Source organism: Crocodylus porosus, unplaced genomic scaffold (assembly GCF_001723895.1).
Source record: "Crocodylus porosus isolate Cpor-Errol unplaced genomic scaffold, CroPor_comp1, whole genome shotgun sequence".
Taxonomy (NCBI): Eukaryota; Metazoa; Chordata; order Crocodylia; family Crocodylidae; genus Crocodylus; species Crocodylus porosus.
The window spans coordinates 4,901,360-4,920,640 of record NW_017728934.1 but is presented as its reverse complement, the minus strand read 5'-3'; the positions used below and the strand labels follow the sequence as shown (position 1 = coordinate 4,920,640).

The 19,281-nt window shown below is 47.4% G+C and overlaps 1 protein-coding gene across 1 annotated transcript in view; it reads left to right on the top strand.

The window, feature by feature from the left end:
• The window catches only part of LGR6 (leucine rich repeat containing G protein-coupled receptor 6), a 203,768-nt gene that overhangs the window by 12,062 nt on the left and 172,425 nt on the right, over positions 1–19,281 (top strand). The window lies entirely within an intron of this gene.

The window sequence follows — 19,281 nt, the reverse complement described above, 5'->3', positions numbered from 1 at the left end:
TTCCTCACTTTTGAGCAAGCCCCAAAATGGTGGTGGCTTTCTTTACTCTAGGCCAGTGGTTCTCATCCTCTTTAGGCTTGAGGCACCCCTCGGAAGATGCCGGCTCTTGGCTTTCACCCTTCTTGATTTCCAGAAAAATATTGGAGCAATTGTTCTGTTGCAAAGAACTTGGAAAGACCGTAACAGGGCAGGATGTTGTTAATACTGTGGATTCCTATTTGGAAACTCGGGGTTTATCTTTCGAGTCATGTTTGCACACCTCCACAGTGTTTAATATTACATGGCATCCTGCACCACCCCAGAAAGGATCTCAAGGCACCCTGGTTGAGAATCACAGCTCGGTACTCCAGAAAGATGCTAGGGACCTCCATTCAACTCCCATTTTAAAGAGGATACTTCTTTCCCTCCCTAGCCTGCATTACCCCCTCCAGTGACTCAATCAGGGAATTTGCAGATGCATGGGAAATGACCCGTTGCCCCTATTATGAGCACTATTGCTGTCTGGCATCAGGGCCTCTGTATGCTGTGCATCCAGGAGGAGGTCCCTGAGCTGAGACTCCAAATAGAGGACAGCACATGTCAGCACCATGTAGGCAGGGGAAGGAGGCTCAAGGGACTCGAAAGACTATTACGGATAGGATGACCAGGAGCTTCAGCTGTTGCAGTCTCTGAAGGCTTCATAGTGTTACAGGGCCTGGAGCAGCACCAGCTAAAAAGTTTTATGGGGACTCCCCCTGGGAGAAGACACCAAGGTGCTTGTGGGGCAGTTTGACAGAGTGGCAACGGAGGCTTGCAGAGCCAGGAGCCCTTGGGTCGAAGCAAACCCACATCACTTGTCTAACATGGTAGAGAAGAACTAGAGCAGAGAGCAACATGCTCAGGCTGGTGATCTTGGCAGCAGCATTTGAGTGCTGTGATTATTGTAACATGGCACTTGTCACCTCTGGAGGGGAGGAGGTCACAGTAATTGAGATGCAAGATGAGAGCCTTCAACAGGGCATCTAGCTCCAGGAACAGGTACAAAAGGAGCATTTTGGATGCCCTGCAGGAAAAGGTGGCAGGAATTGTGGCACAGATCTCGAGATGAAACTGAGTCGGACCATGTCCAGAGCTTGGGTGCCAGGAAAGAAGAAGGAATTGTGGGCAAGGGCAAGACCTGTTTTGGTGATGTTGAGATTAGATTGGTAGCTGGACATGCATTAGGAGCTGTCAGAGGAGAGGAGACTGTTTTGGGCAAGAGATGGGCATGGAGTGAAAAGCTGTGACAATTATCCCAGCTCTGTCACTTCAGGAGAACAGAGGCTTATGCCAGTGATAGCAAAAGCCAAGGATTCTACTACCGGCTGTCCCAGCCAGCAGGTGCGTTTGTGAGACTTGTGTGTGCTTGGCATGTGTTCTCATTAGGTCATGGGTAACGAAGGTTTAACTGTTGGCTCACTTCCCTGAGGCTTGCCTGAGTTGGTGTTGAGGATGGCAGGGTCAGGTGCTCTGTAACATGGTGACATACGACATTTCTCAAGGGCCCAGCACATAGCCAGTGACCAGACCTGACACTCCTAGTGCCTGAATTTGGGTGGAGGGGATGTGGGGATTCAGGACTGTCAGAGACTTTCTATAGAGAGCTGGAATTCCCTGTTCAGGTTTTTGCCCCAAAAAGAAGGCTCCATGAGGAGCATTTCAAATCCCCAGTTCCTCCCCACCTCTGCCTGTCTTTCCTGGCTTGAAATCCTGCCTGTAGCTGCTTAAATCCTCTTGGAAGGACAGCAAGATTTAGAAATGAACAACAGCCCCCACTGGAAGCAAACAACTTGGACACACCTGTAGGAGCCTCTCCCAGAAGCTGCCAGCTCTGTGTGAGCAGCTGTGGGTCCCGCTACAAGAGACCCCACGGAAGTGGAATAATTTCCAGGGAAGAACATCCCTGCAGGGCAGCCAACTAATAACGCTTACCCTTTCTTCAAAAAGAAGGTGAGGCCCAGGCACAACTCTGTCTTGTTAGGGCTGTGCCTGTTGAGTAATGGCTGTGTGGGTGGGCATATATGTATATGCTACAAGGAAAGCCTGTGCAGGGGGAACACTATTCCAAAATAGTGCTCGTGTGGAAGCTGCTTTGCAAAGGCGTGACACAGCCCCCGGCATCTTCTTGGGATAGAAACGGGTCCCTGGCTCTGCACAGCTCGGGTGGAGCTCTGGGCCCCCTCCACATAATGATCTCAGGGCACAGGGATCATTCTGGGATAAGCTGGGTGCCCAGCAGAGGTGAGGGGGGTGTATGAAGCCAATGCCCCAACTCCCAAGCCCTGGCAGTGGAAACAAAACTACCCTTGCCAGGGGCTGGCCTGGCTCTTGTGGTCTCTGAAGAGAGAGAGGCTCCCAGGAACCTGGGTTGGTTTTGGTTCCTCTCTCGAATGTTTCCATTTTTAGGAGAAAAATTAAACATTTTGGTAAATGTTCACTATTTACACCAGCAAGCATGATCTGTGTGAAGAGTCCATTATAATGAAGATGCATGTTGTTATATTTCTGCCATAAGAATGTGCTTTCTTTGCATGGTCCTCACTTCTGATTCCTGTCTTATTGAAGTGGGTATTGTTCTCACTGCCTGAACTCCCTGTCCAACTTCAGAGGCCTGCTTGAATATACAAATGTCAAAAGGTAACGTAGTTATCCCCTTTAGCCCAGCCATAGTGCCCAGCTCTGCTTTGGAGGTGACTGGGGTGCTTTGAAGATGTGCAAGGGGATGGTAGTGATGGTGGAATATAGTGAGAGGATCTGGAAGGGGTCTTCAGGGAAGAAAAAGGTAGTTTAGGTTCCTGCCCCTTACAACTCGCCCATTCTCCAGTTGCTTTTTGGAAAGTTAAAGCTGCCCTGAGCTGTGAACAGGACTCCCAGCTCTGGCCTGTATAGTGGAAGGCAATGGAGGTGAAGCACTGCTGAGGACTAAGTGAGCTCAGGGACAAGATCCTCCAGACCTTCCTCACTGCAGCGCATTCAGAGGCCATGCTCAATGTTATGGGCTGGGACACCTTGCACTGGCACTTAGACACCGGAGTGGTCCGAGCAAGACAGATGCCCAGACTTATAAGATCAAATTAACCACCTCCTGCCTGTTTCTCAGGAGTCAGGGTCCCAGATGCAAGTTCCAGTTTAACTTACTGACTTCCCCTTGGTCTCGCAGGATCCCAGTGCATGTTGCAAGCATGGCATTGGCTATGAACTTCTAGAAAGCTTCTGGGTGCCGAAGTCCCTGTCTGCATAAGTGAGAGAGAATCTTGCAGGCTGAAAGCACCTTATACATGTGAGGAGTTGCTCTTCCGTGTGTGTTGCCCAGAGCTCCTGGCTTTCCTGGTGGTGTTATATGACTAGGGCCAAATTCTCACACTTAAGTGTGAGTTTAAGATCTGACTTGGTGTGACAATACCTTGCCTTTACCCATCTACTCTTTATTAAACATCCAGTTAAGCTGTTTGTTCCATCCATACCCTGCGCCACTGAATTCCACAGGTGACATGTTCACTGCATGGCAAATATATTACCTTTGACCAGTTTTCAATATATCCTAACCAGGCTGACACCTTTGGTGCTCAGGAATTACTGTACATGTGACGAGTACTGTTCTTTCTAATCCTGGTGTCTTTAGTAATGCAAAATGGAAGTGCCAGGTCAGCACGGCTGCAGGGCCATTGTGAGCATTGCAAGCACAGCAGTCCCTATACAGGGGTTCTTAACCTTTTTGTGCCATGGACCCCTTTGGCAGTCTGGTGAAGCCAATGGACCCCTTCTCAGAATAATGAGCGTCTGTAGACGGGAAGACTGTGATCATGATCTAGTGGCAGGTCTAATAACTACCATAATTTCCAAGTAGTGATGAACGTAAACGATATTTTGAGATACGGAAATACCTGTGATTTTCTATTGGTGACAAAGTTACAGGTACTGCTAATACTGCTGTGGTTTGTTGCCTACATTCATAACTGAAGGAAATGCTAAATTTCAGTTAGAGGTTAGTGAAAATAAAGATGTAATTTTTTTTTTTTCCCATCCAAGTTCACAGACCCCCTGAAACCTATCCATGGACCCCTTGGTCTGTGGACCCCAGGTTGAGAACCCAGCCCTATGATGAGACCAAGGGGAAGTCGGTAAGTTAAACTAGAACTTGCATATGGGACCCTGACTCCTGTGAAACAGGCAGGAGGTGGTTTATTTGATCTTATAAGTCTGGGCATCTGTCTTGTTCGGACCACTCTGTCAAAGCGCCAGTGCAAGGTTTCCCGTACATTAAGCGTGGTTTCTGAATGTGCTGCAGTGAGGTCTGGAGGATCATGTCCCTGAACTTGCCTAATCATCAGCAATGCTTCACCCCCATTGCCTTCCAGTTTCAGACCAAAGCTGGGAGTCTTGTTCACAGCTCAGGGCAGCTTTAACTCCTTCAGAAAGCGAGTGGAGAATAGGATTGTGCCTTTCTCAATTCACCCAAACTACCTTTTTCTTTCTTGAAGACCCCTTCCAGATCCTCTCACTCTATTCTACCATCACTACCACCCTCTCACACATCTTCAAAACATCTTGGTTGCCTCCAAAGCAAAGCTGGGCTAGAGGAGATCTGTTACCTTTTGACATCTGTACATTCGAGCGGCCCTGGAATTATAGGGCTGGATTGTACTGGAATGTGTGGGGCTATAATTTTGATTTTGGATCCTTGGATGAAAGATGCTATGTGCATGCCAATGTTGTTGTGGGGTAGTAATATGTGGATTATGAGTGAAAGCGCACACCAAAAAATCTTGGCATATGAAACCCTTCTGAAAAAATTCAGGCAAGTAGTTAGGTCTTGTCTACATTTGAGGTGGGAGTGGGGAATGAGTGACAAGCACTGTTTTGGAGTAACTTTTCCACATGAACACTTTATTCCACTATAAAATTTGCTTTTATTCCAAAACAAAGTGTTCAGCTAGTGCAGGAAAGTTGTGCCAGTCAGTTCCCTCACTTTGACAAATCTAGACTATATTTTCAACTATTGCCAGAGCAAAATGTGACCCTGGGGTATGAACCATCCAAGGAGTAAAATGCAAGAGATGGTGACACTGGAAGGACTTGGTTGAACTTGGATGCATTGGAAGGTCAAGAACTAGTGTGAGCATTGAACCTCTCATTCCATGTGCCAGAGCTTTGCTGGCTGGCATCCAAAATCTGGAGTTTGTCACCCTGATTCCAGTCACCAGTTAAATTCCTCCCCAACCCTAAGCAGCCCAGCACTGGGGAAGAAGGTGATTTAGCTCTGCTTTGCTTGACAGAAAATCAGCAGAGTATGTGGTAAAAGGCCTTTCCCATTCCCACTCAATGTATATTCACTTCCCTTGCCTTGTTCTGCACTCGGATCTCATTAGAGTGGGAGGACTTAAGTGAAAACAGGCATGGAGTATGGTTCCCAAGTAGCTATAGTAGCACCAGTGCTGACTCAGTCAGATGTCACGAGCACTATAAAGCATCGGGTTTCCCCCTAGCACCCAGATATGGCTGGCTGTCTTTTTGGTAAAAATTTGGATGTCATCTGTGCTGAGTTCCCTGAACTTGTGCATGTAGCTGGAAGGGCTCAATCTGGTGCCCAGGTGAATCCACATAGGTTTTCCATTATGACTTTTTAATAGACTTTGGATTAGATCTTTTGCTCGAGGGCCTGTTGCAGTCAATGGAGATCAGGGCCATGTTTCAGCCTGGTTACAGGTGGAAGCAGTGAGGGGTGGTGAATGTGAAGTAAGGCCTCCTTACTGAGGGCTGCGCAAGAGACATGGGAGAAAAAAAGATGCTGATTTGGTCACCTCAGTAAACAACCACTTAAAGTTTCCTCTGAGTTGTTAAATAGGTGCCATGCTTCACCATGGAGGATGACCTTTTCCTGGTGTGACCCTATATTATGCTGACCTTGCATCTATTATGGCTCCCATAGTATAAATATAGGTTCCACACCTGCCCATGAGCCCCTTTCTCTGTCGCACCACAGTACATGTACCCACTAGCTCCGGGAGAGATCCATGGCGCATGTATTCCTGCCTAGGGCACTGGTCTGACCTGTTCAGCCATGGGTTAAGTCTGTTCCTGTTGCGAGCAAGGGGCAGAGGTCCCTGGTTCACAATCAAGTTGCAAGAATAGACCGAAGCTGCTACCTAAAAAGGGATTTTGTATCAGCTGGCACCTCCAGTGGCACTGTAAGATGGAGAATGAAGGGAGTTTCAGAAGAGGAAAAAAATGGACCCAGAACTGAACAAGCACACTGGTCTGGGATTGGGAACATTGAAACTGGTGTTTGGTACCAAGTGCTGCATGCAAGTGACATGCCCATGGTCCCCAGGGCAAGAACAAGGAACTAAACCTCTACTTTCAACTTCTTGATCAAGACCACCCTCCCTCTCTAGGAATGTAGCCAAAATGGGTTTGGTTTTGTTTTTTGGGCTTTTTTGGGGGAGGGGGTTGGGGTGTTTTTTGTTCCAGGCATCTCTCTCATGAAAAGGCTTGCTGAACGGTTTTCTTCCCTCTTGACCAGAAATCGCATCTTTGTTCCCTCTTCCAGGAGATGCGTGAGCCAGACCAGAACATTTCCCCAGTTCTTCTGAACCTCAGAATTTTGGTTTTGTTCAAATATTAGGTGGCAACTTGCGTCAATCCTTGTTTCATCCAAACTTTGTATACAGGCAGATTAGAAAGAAACACTGCCCTTCTCCTTTGAGTGTGCTGGGAGTTGACTCTCCTTTGGGGGAGGTGACTGCAAGCAGTGGTGACCTGGCATCCCCTTTAGTCTAAGCTATTCAGTACAGCACCAAGCAGCAGTGTATGCTGGAGACAGGATCCATCTTGCTAACCCATTTGCAAAAAGGAGAAGAAAGGCTTGCTAGGCAAGATGGGAAGCCTGTCAGAAGGGGCTGGGGCTCACAAGGGGAAGAAAGAGCTGTCATGCTGTAATATCTTGGGGCTTCTTGGTGACACCACACTGCCTGTTTGCTGCTGTCGCTAGAACTCCTGCCCAGCCCTGCCACTCATTTAACAAGGTGGCAATCACATCTGCCATTCTGTAACCCTAATGTAAACCAGCACCTGGCCTCTCTGAATGCCACTCACTTTTATCCTGGGCTAAGGCATGAAACTCAAACCACTCACTAGGCTGGTCCTGGGCTGGGCTGTGCAGTACATCATACAGCCCAAATCTCCGTGGCTTCTCATAGCCTGCAGCAGACGGCCATCGTGGCTGATATTAAACACCTCGGGTTTTGAGAGAGTTAACACTGCATGGTATGCAGTGATCCAAACCTGCTATTGTAACGGAGACGTAGAGACAACACCTGCTGTACAAATCTTCCACCTGTGTAAGCAGCCAGGGCTCGCACAAGGAGCCTTTAGCATCAGAAACTACTACCTTCTCCCCTTAAAACTAAAGGAAAGAACAGTCAGCAGTAGCATTTCCCTTGTCCTGTTGATGGCACCTACTCATTCATAAAGCCAGTACATAACACTCAAGTGCAGTACAAAGCAAGATGCCTTGCAGGAAGCACCTTGATTCAGTGAGTGAGGTGGTCTGAATACCTCGGCATCAGTGTTACCATGAACAAGCAGTGGTGATTCTCTAGGGTTTCCTGCATACAACTGAAGCTGCTTTTTGAGGCTGGTTTCAAACTTCCCATCTAACCCTCTTTTAATCGAAAATGGGATTTTGGATGGAAAAATGTATGCTGTCCTTGACCATTCTGATGAGAGAACTCAAAAACAAAAAGCCTGAAATCCAACTGTTTTTAAAAATATTCAGCCAAAATTATTATTATTATTTACATTTTTTTTGACCAAGAGAAGAGTACAAACTTCTGCAACTTGGATGAAAGAACCAAGTGCTCTGGCTATGGCTTTGTCATCTGCTGATGCGTCGGGGCGGGGGGAAGCTATGTCCCCTTCACATGAGCTATGTGCTCAAGTGGGGTCTAGCTGCACAGGTCTGAGAGGAGAGCTGTGCTTCTGCTTCTTGGTAGTGTTGACCTCCCTATGCTAGGCATGTGGAGATGTGGTTGGCCAGAAGCCCTCCCAGATAGCAAGTGTGCAACCCAGTGGGTACCATATGAGGGAAGTTAGGCTTTGCAATACCTGCATCTGATAGAGGACCAGGAGATGTGAGGGGAAGTGAGTGTGGTGTGTATCAATCTTTCCAGCAACTTTTTAAAAAGATGTCTCTAGAGCAGTGCGGGGGCTTGATGAGGCTTGCACCTTCTGGAGCTAGGGGAGATGCTTGGCATGTGTGTTACACGCTTGAAGAATGGCGACTAGAGAGGGAACCCATCCAGCGCCCCTGAAATAAACCCTGCCACAGACCGGATCCCAAGGCTGCTGGAGACCGAGCTTTCTCAGTTTAGGGCTGACTGACAGCTCATGCACACAAAGGAGTTATTTACCTAATGAGGCAGCTATGGCAAGCTGTAGCAGCAGCTTGAGGTGAGACAAAATGTACAGATGCAACAAATAGCAGGGAGTCCTCCCTGTTTAGCTCAGCTGCTTGGGATGAGCCTCCCTAATAAGGGGGGGTACAGTGAGTTTTCTCTAATAGCTGTTTCTTGGCCAGCAGCACACTGGGAGCCTTGACCACTGAGAGCCATCTTCTAATTTTTCTGTCCCCCAAGCCAAATCGAGTCCAAATCCATGAGTCAGCCCAGAACCATAAGTGGTCCTACAACTGGCAAATATCTTCCACCCCCAGCTGGGGCTTCAGATGTTTCCATATCCTTTGGTGGGCATCCTACGTGCAGGCCCAAGCCTGGAGGCTTGGGGTTCAGACACCCCTGAGTTTTGCTTGCCCTCAGGCATGTGGCCACAGGCATCTACACCTGTCCTGCAGTCCTGGGTGAGGTGTGGTAGGGGGTTCTCCATGCAGGATTGAATAGCCTTAGAGAGGGCCACATGCCTGGGGTGCAAGGCACACCGGCTGACAACTGCCAAGCAGAAAGGCAAAGTGCTTCATTTTCTTGCTTTCATTGTTCCCTGTGCTCCCTGCCTTATGAAGAACAATCTCCTAGCATATTGGGCAAGACCAGATCCTGGGACGCTGCCTGTTCTTGTTTTGTTCCTAGTTCGTTGGTCCTGGTCCAGACCGTCGGGTGATGCCCTGCTCTGGAAGCGTGGACAGTGGGTGTAGCTGTTGTCACCTGATTTCTCAAAGGCATGCCATTCTCCACCTTCTGGGGAAGGATGAAGGGTCAGAGGCTAAAGGACAGCAGAAAGAGATGGGGAGAAAGTGGAGCAGCTGTGACAGGAGCTGATGCTGTAGCCCATATATTCCACGGGCTTGAATAGGAGAGGATGCTCAATTCGTGTGCTGAGCCCAATCTGCAGATGTCAAGTTTAGGAGTCAGATTTGGGAGTGGGGAATGGGGGCAAAAGCCCTTTGACATGGCCCTATGGCCCTTGGCGTTGCCTTGCTCAGTCTGACAGTACCAGTCTCTGAGAAAAGAAAGAGAGCACCTCCCTGGGACAGCCCCAGAAGGGCTTTTCCAGAGAGGATTCTTCCCAGGAGAGGAACTGGCAGAGACTTGGAGGCAAGATTGGGGTTAAGAGCATCTGCCAATCCCGTTCCTATGACCAACCCATCCAAGCACTAGTGTCCAGTTAGCTTTGCACTGGGAAGGTGTCTCTTGGTCCTCAATCTCTTCTGTAAGGTGGGCAGGGACAGTGATAAGAGTCTGGAGCATGGGGGAGGATGGTCCTGCTGTGTAATTAAGTGCACACTTCAGATAAGGTTTATACCCACATGTCCCTCCCCTGCTGGGCCTATGTAGAGCCAGACTGGATGTGCCTGGGAGGGACAAGGCAGGGAGGACATTTGTGTGACTGGGCCCCTCGTTTTACATGCTCTAATGCACAGATGGAGGCTCCCTCAAGCTGCACAAGGCAAATTTGTGTGGAGGTGGCAGTGAAGCCATGAAACAGTGTCACATGAATGTGACTGGCATCAGAACTGGACAGTGCTTGGGTGGGTTGGTTGGTCATAGGAAAGTGATTGGCAGATGCTCTTAATCCAAGTCTTGCCTCCAGATCTCTGCCAATTCCTCCCCTGGGGAAGAATCCTCTCTCGGGTGGACGTGGCTTCAAGGGCTGTCCCAGGGAGGTGGGCTTGCTGGGCCGTCCCTTTACTCTTTCTCATGCCTGTCAGCTCTGCCTTCTCCTGCTGAGCCCGGGCCTGTGGTCCTGATTCCTGCCTCCATTTTGCACCTGTACCTCCACCCCTTGCTGCAGGGCTGTCCAACTTCCTAATGGCCAGGGGCTACAAGCTGTGTGGGTCACAGGCAGTCTAGGCCACGTGGCACATTGGCCACCCAGACCATGCATTATGCATTCCTCTTTGGCCCCTTGGTGTGAGCTATGTGACCCTGCCCCCAAGGTCAGGGGTGGGAAGCAGAAGCTGGAGGAGGGAGCAGGAGCCATGCAGGGCAGGGGGGAGTAGTGCCTGCATGGCAGCCTGTGAGTCACTGGTTGGATGAAGTAAAAGAGCCATCCACAGGAAGAACAGGAGCTCCAGTCTGGGAGGGGTCCCAAGTCAGTCCTTGATCTCACAGGCACTATGGTATATAACCCCCCTCATGCAACTATTGGGCTTCATCTGGAAATGCACAGGTGTTTTGCCTGTGCTACCCCCTTTCAGAGGCTGTTCCAGAACCTGATCATTCTGCTGGCTAGAAACTACTTGATTTTTGAGCCTAAACTTATTCATGGCCAGCTTGTTCATTCTTGTGCCAATATTGTCCTTCAGCTTCAATAGTTCTTTTCCCTTCCTGCTGCCTTGCCCACCTCTCCCATCATGTATATTTAGAGGCCTCCTCAGGCTTCATTTTGCCAGGCTAAACAGGGCAAGTGTTTCTGGTCTCCTTGAATGAGAGTCTCTCTATCCTCCCCCTCCCAATTATCCCAAAATCTTTTCTTGTTGCTTCTTCTAGTTTCACATAATTTCTTTGAAAGTGGGTGACCTGAATTGTATGCAGTATTCCATGTGAGGGCTTGTATCAAGGCCTCTACCTCTGATACAAATACCTCCCTGATGCACCTTGGGATTACCTTTGTCTTCACTGTTGTTCAGTCAGCTAGGTCATCCAGGTCCTTTTCCTCCTCATTTGTTTCTCTCTGATGAGCTCCCAGCTTGTAGAATTTTTTTGTTATTAGACCCCAAGTACAAAATCCTGCTATTAATATTCATCTCATTTTTCATTACTCCTGCTCCCCAGGTCAGCCAGCTCTTTTTTGCACGATATTCCGATCCTCCTCTGTATTGACCATGCCTACAAACTTGGCATCATTGGCAACTTTCATCCTACTATTTGAGCTAAGATCATTAATGAAGACATTAAACAAGATCAATCCCAAAGCGATACTTGAAGAACATGACGAATAACAGTCTTCATTGTTTCCTTCCCCTCTTCTGTTGGCTGCCTGTATAGGCTCTTTCTTATCCACTTTACATTTTTCGTACTTGTTCTTTGCCGTCTCCATTTTTACTAGTTGTGCTAATAGTATAGTTTTCCTTACTGGGGGAAGGGATGCCAAATCTGGCCCTCAAATACTACTTGAGACCTCGGCTTGAGGGAAGACTGAAATAAATTTTATGTTAAGATTGTTGGGATTTGGCCCAGTGTGTTGCAATCGGGAACGAAAAGTTTTCATAAGCTCTGGCTATGATTTCCAACTTTGGTAGGGCGTTGGAGAATATTTGCCCTCCCTTAACATTCTCCCACTGCCAGAATAAACCCCCTAGAGATTAGTTTTAGTTTTAGATTAGACTTTTTAGATTAAAAGAATCCCTGTAATTAATGAACCTCCCCCATTTAACCATCACAATGGAACAATTCATTATTACTGATGCGTGCAGGCCCCACATTCCAATGGCTCTTTCAGCTGCTGCTACAAGAATGTCAAAACTGTTCTATTTAGGGCTAGGACTGTTTCTCTCTCTCTATCTCTTTCATCTAGAGCGTCTTCATTATTTACTAACCCCAGAAATTCGCAGGAAAACAGACTCTTCAGTTCTGGGCTTATCAGCTACTTATTCCTCCATAAATATCATAATCTGCAGCCTGACTGAATATGGACAAGTACAATTGTGGATCGTGGTCATCAGAACATGGGGATGGGTGCTTCACAGTGGAAAATACCTCTGAGTGACTTCATCGTACTCAGCATAGAACCCAATGAGGATGTTACGGCCCAGACATCAACTTCTACAAGAAGCAGTCGAGCTGTTTTGTTTTGGTTGGGGTTTTTTAAAGTTATGTGGATCTTCCTTTTGGAAGAGGAATCAAACTTAGAAAAATAATCTCAGATTTACATGGGGAGAATCATGCCCTATGGAGTTATTATGGTGCAAGCACAAGGCCCATGGTAGCCTCCAGCATTTTCCAGGCTCTTTACCTTGTTCTGCAACTTCTGCGGACACGCAGGGAGTTTGCAGTTGTATGTTGGGAGTGACTCCACACAGGAGCTGGCTTCCTTGCACTCATCCTGATGTCAAGCAGGAATAAGCCATCAGAGTGATATCAGTAGGAGAGAGCCCTTTGTCAGGCCCAGTGATTGCCGGAGTTGGATTGTCTTCAGAGCGAGACGCGGGGTAATAGAGGGACCAGATCAGAACCAGTAAAGATAGCAGGGGGGGAGAACAGCAGAAAGCGGAGACAGAATAACACTGCGCAGCTGTGGTGTGGAGCCATGTCCCAAGGACTGCTTTCATTCCCATATCTGGAGGGCATGGTGCCCAGGACAGAACAAGGTCACCTATTAACAATGTGCACCCAGTGGAAAGAGGAATTCCAGTGCAATGCTATTATTCACCCACCTGACACAGGCCTGAGACCGGCCTGTCTGGCGCACACTTCACTGATTTGCCTCCAGTTGAATGGGAAGCCAAGGACTTCTACTCGGGAAGACTGCTGGGAACTATTACTATAATGGACTAGCCTGGTACTGTGTAGGGGTTAGTGGCCTCTCATGCCACAGAACTGATGTAGGTGTTGCAGTCCCCTGGCACAAAGGAAATGCACTTGGATTTTTGCCCACTGGTCAGCCACATGCATGGGTGCCTGCTTCAACACCTCTCATTCTCTGCCTCCTCCTGTGCAAAACCACATGAGCAGGATCTCCCAGTGTGGCGGCTGCTTCTATAGATGGTGTTTCTAGCTGGGCTGTTCCCCAGGTTGGGGATCAACCCAATCCCATGACCATCACTGTAGGACCATCCATACAACCACACTGAGAGGTTTCCAGACAAAAGGCTAAGCAGAATGGAGCTGGAATTAACTCCTCGTTTGCTGGACGCTAGATGGGAATTTGGGCAAATCCTACAAGTTTCATTTGTAGGAGATGGTGGACAGCCTTCCTTTTTGAGAAGGCCTTTCCACTATCAATGGCCCAAGTCTTACAGTCCTTTCATTCTGAACTGACAGACTCTCGCTTATAATGGGAACAGGGTCAGAGACCCTATAATGACTCAGCTGCTACTTATTTTACTTTGGTAATGTGGTGATGGGTAGCAATATAAAAACTCTTCAGTGGGTAGGTGGATATGGCGGACAAGTATAAAGAAAGACAGGTAGCTATTGGGAATGCTCTTTGGTGTGGTTCCTTTTATTACAGCCTATTTTATTGTTCAGCGTAGGATAATTGTAGGATGTTGTTCCACGTGGAACCCATCTTCTTGTTCGGTGTAGATGCAGAACTAGCTGATGAGTAGCTGCAAATGGAGGAGAATTATTCAGTATGTCGAAGGGGAGAGGAATCAAATAGGGCCATGTAGACATGGTGCCTAATGCTGAGTTCTGATTTCATAACTGGTCTAGAAGAAACTCCACTGCCATAGTGAACTGTCTGTGTGCAGCAAAAAGGGTAGCAGCAGGACTGCAGTCTGCCTGCTGTCAGGGAAACGGAGCGCAAATGAACATGGGGCACTGCGAGAGTGTGGAGGCATCTGGCAATTTTTTGGAAGATGTCTTCAGTTGGATATCTGAAAACTGGGGCCACAGGGTACTGGAAGCACCCCTTCCAGAATAGCCCTGACCAGATTTTCAGAAGGGCCAAAGAGGAAAATGCACCCGTGGATAGGAGGTTAGCCAGCTCCTGGTTCCCAAACAACAAAGCCAGATGCATGGAAGATATCAGCAGGCCTTTCTGTGATGCCTCCACCAGGGTATATGAGTACCTCCTAGATGGGCATGGGTCTATTCTCCCACCATGACCATGAGGAGTATTGACATTCTTATTGTAGATGAGGAAATTGAGGCATGGAGGGATCAGAGGCCTGATTCTTTTGGGGTGTTGAATACCCACAACTCGGGTCAAAGTTTTGGGGTAGCTTAGACACATCCCTGAAATACCTGGATCTAAGGCCCAGATCTTCCTGGATATCTTGGAAGATCTTCATAACCAATTGAATCATGGAAAAGTAGGGCTGTCATCTAGTCCAACACCCTACTCAAGACAGCATTATCCCTATCCAGCCACCAGGTTTATCAGGTGAGGGCCTGCATCTCTCTTCCTGACAACCAAAATGTCTTTGGGTCTCTCCATGAATCACTAGGCTTATCCCAGGAAGTCTGATTTCAGTTTAGTACTTGCAACTGTTCTCTTGGGAGAAATGTTGATGTTAAGCGGGGACCAGCCAGCTTCAACCAGCACAAGGCTATTTATTTTAGGATAAAAGTATTATAGTGGAAACAACCCCTGGAACAATAAGCAACCTGCCTGTCTACCAGCTTGCTGGGCACTACCCAACAGCCTCCGGGGATCAGTTCTTCATCCTGCTTGATGACTCCTGGTCTTAGATTCATGTCAGTGACCAGCCCTATATCATGCGGACCACTTCTATACCACCTTAATTTTTTTGTTTGGTAGTCTTTTTCCACCAGTTCAAACTAGGACATGCAATTGCTGGGGCTTCCCCAGACTTGTTTACCTGTCTGTGCATATGTGTTCATCACCTTCCAGTGTTTCCAGGAATTCAAAGATACATAATAACATTCACAATTTTGACTCGGCAGTCTGGCTAAATGCTTCATGCATCCAACACATCTCGGGGTAGTTGTCTGAAGTTTCTGTGCCTCCAGGCCCCACATATCACAATGATATAAAGAAGCAAAGGTTGGTTTTTTGGGTGGGTGGGTTGGTTGGCTGGTTTGTTTTTGGTAACATCTTTGATTGGACCAACCGTATAGTTGGGAGAGATGTTAGACCACCTTTTGGGCCCAAAAGTGACCTCAGGTCTAGTTAAAATTGGTGCTTTCTGCAAATCCGTTCATCTGATGAAGCAAGCTTCCCTGAACCAATTAGTCTCTAAGGGTGTCTAACCAGTTAGTCTCTGACGTAGTATGCGTATACACAATCTAGGTCAACTTAACTTGTGAGCCAAGTTGTTTTAACTAATTCAACTCAAGATCATACACCTCCCATAGGTGTGTTATCTTGTACCTCATCTAAGTCGGCTCTGCTCCACATACGTGTGTGCACTCTAACAGTTAAGTCAACTTAAAAAATTAAGCCAGCTTAACTGTCAGAAAGTTAGTGTATGTGTATGTATCCTAAGGTGCTACCCACTCCTGCCTTTTTCCTTAGATCTGGAAAGGAAGCAGATATGGCTAAATACCAGGTAAAACAATGGTAGAGTAGATTTTGGTTAACCCCATTTTGTAAATTAAATAGTCACTTACAGAAGTGGAAGGGGGCAGTGGTGCAAGGAGATGCGTCAAAAGTCACCACAAACCATATAAGTGGCAGTTGAAATGGAATAAATAAATAAACCTAACTATGTCAATGAATAAGAGCATTCAGAAGGGAAGAGGGAGTGTGGAGCACAGAGGAGGGAAGCAGGTAAATTTTCATGACTACAGACCAGTCAGCCTGATCTCAGTCCCTGGAAAAATCATGGAGCAGATCCTCAAGGAATCCATTCCTAAGCACTTGGAGAAGATGATCAGAAACAGGCAGCAAGGTCATTCCAGACCAACCTGATCACCTTCTTTGACAAGATGACTGGCTCTGTGGCTGTGAGGAGACCTGTGGATGTGGTTGGTGTACCTTGACATTTGCAAGGCTTTTGATACGGTCTCCCACAGCATTCTTGCAGGCAAGCTAAGGAAGTACAGGCTGGATGGACTTTAAGGTGGATAGAAAACTGGCTGGAGCATCAGGCTCAGAGGGTAGTAATTGATTGCTTGACACTGGCTGCCAACTAGACATCGAGCTGAGTGCCCCGGGGGTTGGTTTTGAGGCCAGTTTTGTTCAATATATTCATCAGTGCCCTGGAAGATGGCATAGATTGTACTCTCAACAAGTTTGCAGATGTCATCAAGCTGCGGAGAGTAGTAGATATGCTGGAGAGTAGGGCTAGGAGTCGGAAAGACCTTGACAAATTGGAGGATTGGACCGAAAGAAATCTCGTGAGGTTCAATAAGAAGCTCAAAGTCCTGCACTTAGGATGGAACAATCCCATGGACTAAGTCAGTCCCCAGGTACAAACTGGGGATTGACTGACTAGGCAGCAGCTCTGCAGAAAAGGACCTGGACAATAAGATGGATATGAACCAACAGTGTGCCCTTGTTCCCAAGGTTAACGGCATGCTGGGCTGCATTGGTAGGAGTGTTGCCAGCAGGTCAAAGGAAGTGATTATTCCCCTCCTTTCAGGCCTGGTGAGGCCACATCTGGAGTAGTGTGTCCAGTTCTGGGCCCCTGCTACAGAATAGATGCAGACGAATTGGATAGAGTCCAGCATAGGACAACAAAAATGGTTTGGGGCTGGGACACATGACTTCTGAGGAGAGGCTGAAGGACCTGGGCTTATTTAGTGTACAGAAGAAAATAGCAGCCTTCAGCTATCTGAAAGGTGATTCCAAAGAGGATGGAGCCAGACTGTTTCAGTGGTGGCAGATGATTGAACAAGGAGCAATGGTCTTGCGTTGCAGCAAGGGAAGGGAAGGTTAGATATTAGGAAAGGCTTCCTCACTTGGCTGGTAGTAAAGAAGTGGAACAGGTTCCCCAGAGAGATTTGTGGTCTCTCCACCCTTGAAGGTTTTTAAGACCTGACTGGACAAAGCCTTGGCTGGGATGATTTAGAAAAATTAAGTTTGGAAGAGACCTTAGGAGGTCATCTAATCCCACCACTTATGCAAAGCAACTAAAATTCTATTATTCTAAAGCAACCACTTCTTGTTTTAAAAAAAAAAAAAAAAAAAGTAGTACAAAACCCCCAGTTTTCAGTTGATAAACAAGTACAAGGGATTCAACCAACACTGGTCAGAATAAGAAGGCATCTGCTCAATCTAGATAGTAGGTCTGGATCAGTAATGATTTTTTGCTGACAGCTGCTTGTTGCTCTGTAACAGCAGTCAGCAACTGCAGCCTAGAGTGACCTAGTTCAGGTGGGAGGATGCTAGAATACAACCACCACCGCCTCTTCCCCCCCATGGTGGCACAGGAAAACCATGTGAATTTGAAATATGAGGGACCAAAAAAAATACCGTCTTCAAAATTAAATGGGTTTGAGATAAATATGTAGGTAGTCATTTGCATTCATGCAAGTGACTATGGGTATATACAGGCTTAGTTGGACCACATGTGGACTTAACTTCTCACTTTGTTCTTATCAGTTAGTAATCCCAGTGCATGGGATGTAGCACAAGGAGTTCCTAATGTAACCCAACAGCAAATGATCTAGGCCCTTTTTCTTAAATCAATCTAAGTGTGGATCTGTCCTACCACCCTGTCCCCACTCCCTGGATCCCACCAAACCTGGCATCCCTGGTCACATGATATCACCCCTGATCCTGCCAACCCACAGTCTCTGGATTGTGCATGGAGCCTGAGGCGCTGGGCTGCAGGGGGTTTGGTGGGGGAAGGGGGTTAGTGGGACAGTTCTGCACTTTGATCTAAGCAGAAGAAAAAGAGCCCCTAGGTCACTGCTGCTGAGCTACATTAGGAACTCCCTGTGCTACATCCCATGAGATCTACTTAATTGGTGACTGGGCACCCATACACATGCCCAACACCTGCTCCAATGCCTGCTAATTAGCACGTGGCAGAGCAGACCTGATTAATCCAGCTGGGAAGGAGCAGTTTGTGGCCAGGAAGAACTTAGAGGAGTTTGCTCTTAAGAAGGGGCTAGAGCTACAGAGGCTTACCCTGCCACCTAGAGAGAGGTTAATATTTTTGCTTTACTTGTTTCTTTATTTGTTTGGAGCAAGGACTATTGTTTGTATTAAAAGGACTGACTGAGAGACTCCCAAGGATGCAAAGCCAGCTTGTGAGAGATCAATCACACCAATCCACTTACCTGCCTCGTACAGATTCTTCTCTCCATATTTATTATAATAACACCCCTTAACTCCTAAATAGCTTTTTCTGGCAGTGGATTCTTCACCAGTAGCATTATACCCATTTTACAGATGGGAAAACTGAGGCACAGAGTACTGAAGTGACTTTTTCCCTAGGTTACCTAGGGGCAGAGCTGGGAACAGACCCAAGATCCCTCATAACCCAGTTAAGTGCCCCTCCCTCGAACATTCCTCATCTATCTCATTATTAACGGTGCTTTCTGATTTTAAGTCGCTAGTAACCCTGAGAGAGACTAAGTGCGGGGAGTTGGGAGCTGAAAATCATGAATTAACACATTAATTACAATGTTGCCAGCTCTTGTGATCCTGGATGCCTTTAGTGAAGCCTTAGCTCCTGGGTGATATTGGAGCCTTTCATTTCGCTTTAAAAGTCAGTTCCTAGCCCTCATGGAAAAAGCTTGAAAATATGGCCCTCTAAAGGCTTAAAGCCCAGGCAGCAAATCAAAGGAAGCCAGTATTTCCTCGTAGCTGTTGCTGAGACCTGTGCAGGGACCCAATATTCGGAGCACCGCAGGGTGGTTTCTGGACTGTGATTTCTTATGATATTTTGGGGGCCAATTAACGTTTAGAATGGGCACTGTGGAAACTGCTGGGTGAGAATTGAAATGTATCCAGCCAGGAGCCCCCTTTGCCTGTTTCCTGCTGATAGCTAAGTAATAGTTTCATAGTTTCTAGGGTCGGAAGGGACCTGAACAAATCATCTAGTCCGATCCCCTGCCATGGCAGGAAAGAGTACTGGGGTCAAATGAACCCAGCAAGATGTTCATCTAACCTCCTCTTAAACACCCCCAGATCCTAGCTGCCTTGACCGTGAAGTAGCGCCTCCTGATATCTAACCTAAACCTACCCTCTGCCAGCTTGTGACCGTTATTCCTGGTCACTCCTGGCAGT